Here is a 6,210-nt window from a genome sequence, read left to right on the forward strand (position 1 = left end):
TACCGTCACTTTTCAACTAAACCAAAAATAATATTCGGAGTAAGAAAATTCATGCGCCTTGGTAAAAAATAATAGAAAGTAGTGAATAAGCTGAACTAAAAGCTGGGAACGCGTTTTTACAGTCAAAAAATGCTGGGTCGTAGCGTAGATCTTTTAGGACAGTTTTAGAGATTATTTTTATATTTCATAAATTGGGCGTACGTCTGGTGGTATTTCGAGCGCATCTATTTAATTAGCGCAGGAAGTCCAAGGGACGGATCAATAGGTAGGTCGGCATTATTAACTCGTCGCAAATAATTTAGGAATTGACAATAGGTTAGAGGTAGATGACGTAAGAGGCTGGTCGAATCGATGATTTATTGAGTCTAAAAACGTGGCTACATCCTTACAGGTATGCAACACGCGACACATATGTGTGAGTCAGGGAGCAGAGATTCATAGGGCTCGATTGATAAAACCGCAGATACTATAACGAAACCTCAAGATTCGGTCACGAATAAAAAGTATAAATTTAAAAACTAACTAAAATGTTTTCCAAACACTAATATTAAACTGTAACAAAAAAATAAAAGAAAATTTTTCTTTGAAAGAAAATAAAAACGAGAGCGCTTTATTAGAACAGCAACTAAGAAGCAGCCATTTTTCACTATCAAGTCAACCTAGGATAAGTAGAACATTTCAAAAAGTAGGAACAGACGCTACGAATAGTTGGTGCCATTTATAAATATGTTTAAAATTAGTATTAGTTTCTTTGCTCCCAATCTTTTTCCTGAAAGTTTCACTGGTTTCACTGGTATTGAACCATCAAAGAACATATCCAAAACGTAAAGAAGTTTTAAAATAAGAGTAAGAAATTCTTTTAAGAGGCAATGCTTCTTTCAGTGTTTAGCATCAAACCAGGGTACATGTTTTAATCAATATAATTTCAAGAGAATATCCTACCTTCCATTTCCCTTTAACGATATACTAAGAAGAAGTCACACTCGCACAAGCCTCCACAACCTGTTCAGAAATTTCAACCATTACATATATGGATACTTCCATAGGATTAGGACACTTCTTCAGCAGCATAGTTTGAAAAATAGTAGGTAGTTTCCCATCTGAAACTCATATTCAATACTTTGACTAAAAACTCTTTTCTTTTCCTCACCTTTAAATTTCATGAACAAACCTCACGACATCCCACGGGAAGGCTGATTCTACTGGGGTCTTAGTGTCAGAGGTGTTGCTCAAGGTGAAGGATCACCAAGCCAGGCGAGAGGTGAGTTATCATAAATGAATAGGTATTTCAAGACCGAAAAGATGAATTTTGAAGAATGAGATTCTCAACAGTCACTATTTTAAACTACTGGTTTCCAACCCAGCCAGCTAAAATTATTCTCATTGTTATTTTCCATTGTTTACTCTCGACAAATAAAACTTGTCTTGGTTTGTTAACACTGGTCCTAGCCCAGCAGTTAGGACAGCATCGAAGGGTTAAAATACTCTAGAAATACGAGAGAAATATTTGTTTTAATATCAAAGTTATTAATATGAAATTAAATTATTGAGGCACCATAATACACATAACAAAATGAAGGTAATGATAAATGTATTACAAATTTTGTTTATTTTTTAAGTATCTGGGAGGGGGGGCACATGCCCTCAGGCCCCCCTAAATCTGCCTATTTATGTACTTATTTGTCGAGAAAATCAATCCACCTTGGCTTGCTACTGAGGAGCACATACGAAACATAGAACTATTTTGCACTAACACAACCTTATTATGTGTCCAGATGGAATTATATGTCTTCTGAATTGCTTGCTTTTCGTTTTCACATCTTGAAACTTGTCAAGTCCAAGAGGAGCCGTGCTGAGTTCATTTACCAAAAATATCTCTTCCAGAGAATGTGTGATCCATCGAGGATGTGACTGAGGTCATATCTTCAATAGTTCACACTTTTAAACCAACAAAGTATAAGAACTTGATACAAGATGCCAAAATTGAATTATCAGATTGCAAGAAAGTGAAGGAAACAGAAGCAAATATTTCATGAACTAACTAAGAACATCTAAAAACAAAGAGGAAAAAGAAAGGAAAGCATAGCAGGCACCAAAAATTGTGGACAATCGAACTAGCATGTGATCAAACGAATGCTACAAAATATCACGACATAGCCAGGTTGGTAACCTAGCGAACAGTTAGGGCCCAGCGCTCCCCTTTCATTCTCTACCTGGCTCCTCAGAAGCTTAGTTCTCCCCTTGTGGGTGGGTCTTATTAAGATTGCAAAGTATTTGCAACCCAGTCCAATACAAGCAAGGAACAAGGAGCAAGAGAACATGCCGCTGCATTTGAACAGGGCCGAATTTACCGTAAGGCAAAATAGGCACATACCTATGGGTGCGTAGTCCAAGGGGCGCCTTCTGTTAAGCAACCGGCAATGATCTGTACTGTAGGCGCCTCGAAGTACACCGCCATCAGCAGGCTGATTATGTGGGTTCCGTGTGGCTGCAGGTGCCCTCTCTGCTAGGGCTTTAAATGTGCCAAGTTAGGTTTACAGCAGAACTTGAACCGCAATGCCATAATTAATGAATTTGCCGAAAAGAAAACTAGAAGGAATCTTTTGAAGTAGTTCTTGTTGTGCTTAATGCAGGCCCCATTATGTCTTCATTCATGTTTTTAATCTGCACCTTAATTTCTCTAGAAGATATTGCAGGAAGATATGCAGTTGGCCGTATTTGTATTTTAGAGGCTTTGTTCAATTGAAAATGTAGTTCGCACCACTGATCTTCATGTGTTTTAAAGTTAGTTGATTTATATATATTTCGTGCTACCGCAGTTCATTCAGTTACAGCAGCACGTAATGTTTTTATTTTTGAAGTTACTCATCTTTTTTGTTGTATGAGTTCTAGTCTAGAAATTATATTTGGAAAGGGTATCCATAAAGCATTTTAGTTGCATAAGAGTTAAACTGTTTCATATAGTTTTACGCCAAGCTGTTTTTTTTATTGAATTATCTATGTTTTCCCTAAGTAAAAATTCAAACATAAACTAATGCTTTCAGCCATATATCTGTTTATTCCTTTTTTCCAAACCTTACCTCATGCGAATGGCTATGCCTTATCATAAAAATCGGGCGGCGGGGGGTGGGGGGGGTCAAATGAGGAGGTGCAATCAATAGAGAGGTGCCTATAGGGTAACTACCGGTAAATCTGGACCTGCATTTGAAATGATGAAACATGCTACTTCAAATAATTAGTAGAAGTACTCTATTTGATAAATTTGTATTATTTATATTTCCTGACCATAGATTTTTGGTTTAAAATATAATTTTCTTGATTAAATTGAGTTGAAAATAGAAGCAAAAACAGCCTATTTCCCAATGATAAAAAAAACATTCTGCAATTGAAAATTCACCAGTGACTCCTGTTTTTTCTGTTCTAAGTACGTACTATTAAATTATAATGGATGAATGTACCTCCCTTGCCCTGATATTTCATTTGCATTCCATTCCACAGCTCCGTCTCTTTTCTCATCAGCTACTACACACCAAAGTTCGGTTCACAGCATGTGGTTTCTTTACCCTAGACTTCAGCCTGCTTACTTCCGTGAGTATTAATATTATTTGATAGCACAATCCAGTTGGTTGGTCAAAAGTGAAGCAAGCTACCCAATAATACAGTGCAACACTAGTCCAATAAAACCACCAAACAATATTTGATTTAAAATACTAATATTTTACCTAAGCAATTCTCATTATGATAAACTCAAGAGTGAAAAAAATAGACACTACCAGGAAAAAACATAAACATTTATAGGTGGGCATTTGAAATAAAATACATTTTACAAGGTTCGAATTCTGCTGAAGAAACTGTGTTCAATGTGATCGTATATTTCACATGCTTTCTATATTCATTAAATTTTTTAGTTTCTCAAATTATTCAGGCATAGTTCTCAGTGGTATATCAACTATCCTTGCAAAATCATGTATTAATTGCTTCAATCTACTGACATATCTGCAACTAAATGTCCGCTTGGTTGGAGGAAATCCAGACTGATATTGCTTGTAAAAGAAAAGTAAAGGACTGTCTTCTTCAAAAGCTCTTTTACTCGTAATTGTAGAGTGCTTGGGAGTGGAGTGAATGATTCATGCATATGTTTTGTGCACAGTCACACATACAGCTACAAGTTCAAATACACAAAGGGTGAAATTTTCCATTTGACATGTTCTGTGAATGCAGTCTGCATTGAGATATAGAGTGGTCGAGGTTTTAATGGTTTCAGGACAGCACCTACTGCTGTTTTAATTTTTCCACCAAATTTCCATTAGGATTCCACGTTGATTCCACGACCAAAAACACGTGGTATCCACGTTACATTTCCACCTAATTTCCACGTGGTTTCCACGTGGATTCCACCACCCATTTCTCACTGGGAATGTGCTCGAACATGTAGTTAATGCTACCTTACTTAGAGAAAAGTGCTAAAATACAATCCAAATATAATTTCTCAATATACTACTAAATTTCAACCATTCTACTTTAAAGTAAGGGTGACACTAAGCTCAAAAATATTTCATGAACATCAAAAATAGTAATGCTATCGGCACAGTAGCCCAGAGATATTTTTTCTTAGGGAAAATGCCAATAGATGATGGATAAGTATTTTCTATTACACACAATCTCCAATTTTAATTTTGAACCAAAAAAATGAGAGCATAGTTCACTTAATTTGTCTTATTTCTTTTCAGATGACAGCTGCAGTAGTCACACATCTGGTTATTCTGGTGCAGTTCCAGTTGGCAGGGAAAAGCCCATCATCCTGCCCTTGCAATAGCACCAACACTACAATGAATCCACTTGATCTAACTACACCATGGGCTAATTTGACGGGTGACTGAAGATGGTCTGTTCTCACACCCCATTCACATTAAAACACCTTTAATAGACCAAGAGTGTAATGGTCATGGATATGAGAACTTTGTTGGCCTTGTGTCATATTGTATATAAGTCACATTAATTAATACATGATCTCGTATGAAAGTCTCTTTCATGCTATCACTCAAGAATAATCCCAAAATAGTCATACATTTTAACCGAATAAAAATATATTAGGCCAAATTAGAATTTTCATGTATTATTGTTTGTGATTCGACCCATTAAGAGAAGGAGGGCAGGAATTTCTAGGTCTTATGTACAGGGGTGAGACAAGACCTATCAATTCTTCAGTAAAGTTGGTTTCACTAAGCTGTGACATGTTAACACTCCCCTGGGGCTTGATTTGCCCCTGTTTGTGATAGTAATTGTAAAATGAATGGACTTCTACTATTAAATGACTTCAATATGTCATAATAAATATCATAAATGTGGAAAATCCTTTACTCATAATAGAGTTAGGTTATACACATCCATTCATTAATCCTATTTGTATCTTCTTTAGCAACAAGGAAAAACTCAGCAGCAATTGTGAACTAATATCAAACTATTTTAGCTTCTATTAATTTAAAATGCATAGTTGATAAAAAGTAATAAAACCAGTGTGAACATTCTGCTTTGGTAACAACGAGATTTTTATAGAAAAAAAATGTATTCCTAGGTTTCAATGAAAGCACTTGAATGTATATTTGTGAAAGCACTGTGAAACATAAAATGTAGGTGATGTGGATGACTGATTCAAATATTTGAAGAGGATAAGTAATTAATTACATATTTCTGCACCAATGTTTACATTTTATTTAAAAAATAGTGTAAAAAACCTCCATTAAAACCTTCCCAAAAATATTTTCTGGCTATGGCCTTGATTATAGGCATACCATGATGAGAAAAGAAAATATCTGAAGATAAGAGTAAAATAAATTGAAATTGTAATTACATTTTCTTGAAAAACGCGTGAAAAAAATCATTTATTATCTAAAATCCTAAAACCGTATTGGTTAAAACTGTTTTCTCACTCTTAGAGATTTATTCTTTGGAACACCAGCTACAAAATACATAAAACATCGAATATTCCTACTTCACATTTTTTCTTAAATATTGATGAGGTCCCATCATAGAAGTGCTACGGGAGGAACTACGAAAGACCATATCAAACAAGAGGAGTAGGGAGTTACGGAGCTCAAACAAGCTGGAAATGTTTGGGAGATGCATTCTAAAATGTAACCCCCCTGAATGAACTCTTTTGCATACATTCTCCCTCCATTCAAACCTCCCCCAAAATGTAGTCCGCCTACT

The 6,210-nt window shown here is 35.6% G+C and overlaps 1 long non-coding RNA gene across 1 annotated transcript; it reads left to right on the forward strand.

Annotated features, from left to right (window-relative positions):
* Window positions 1-395: 395 nt before the first annotated feature.
* LOC124159810 lies at window positions 396-5,810 on the forward strand. The gene is made up of 3 exons (XR_006865014.1): window positions 396-1,261; window positions 3,499-3,588; window positions 4,731-5,810. It is a non-coding gene; the product is annotated as an uncharacterized LOC124159810 (long non-coding RNA).
* The last annotated feature ends 400 nt before the right edge of the window (window positions 5,811-6,210 follow it).

The sequence above is a fragment of the Ischnura elegans genome, chromosome 5 (assembly GCF_921293095.1).
Source record: "Ischnura elegans chromosome 5, ioIscEleg1.1, whole genome shotgun sequence".
Classification (NCBI taxonomy): Eukaryota; Metazoa; Arthropoda; class Insecta; order Odonata; family Coenagrionidae; genus Ischnura; species Ischnura elegans.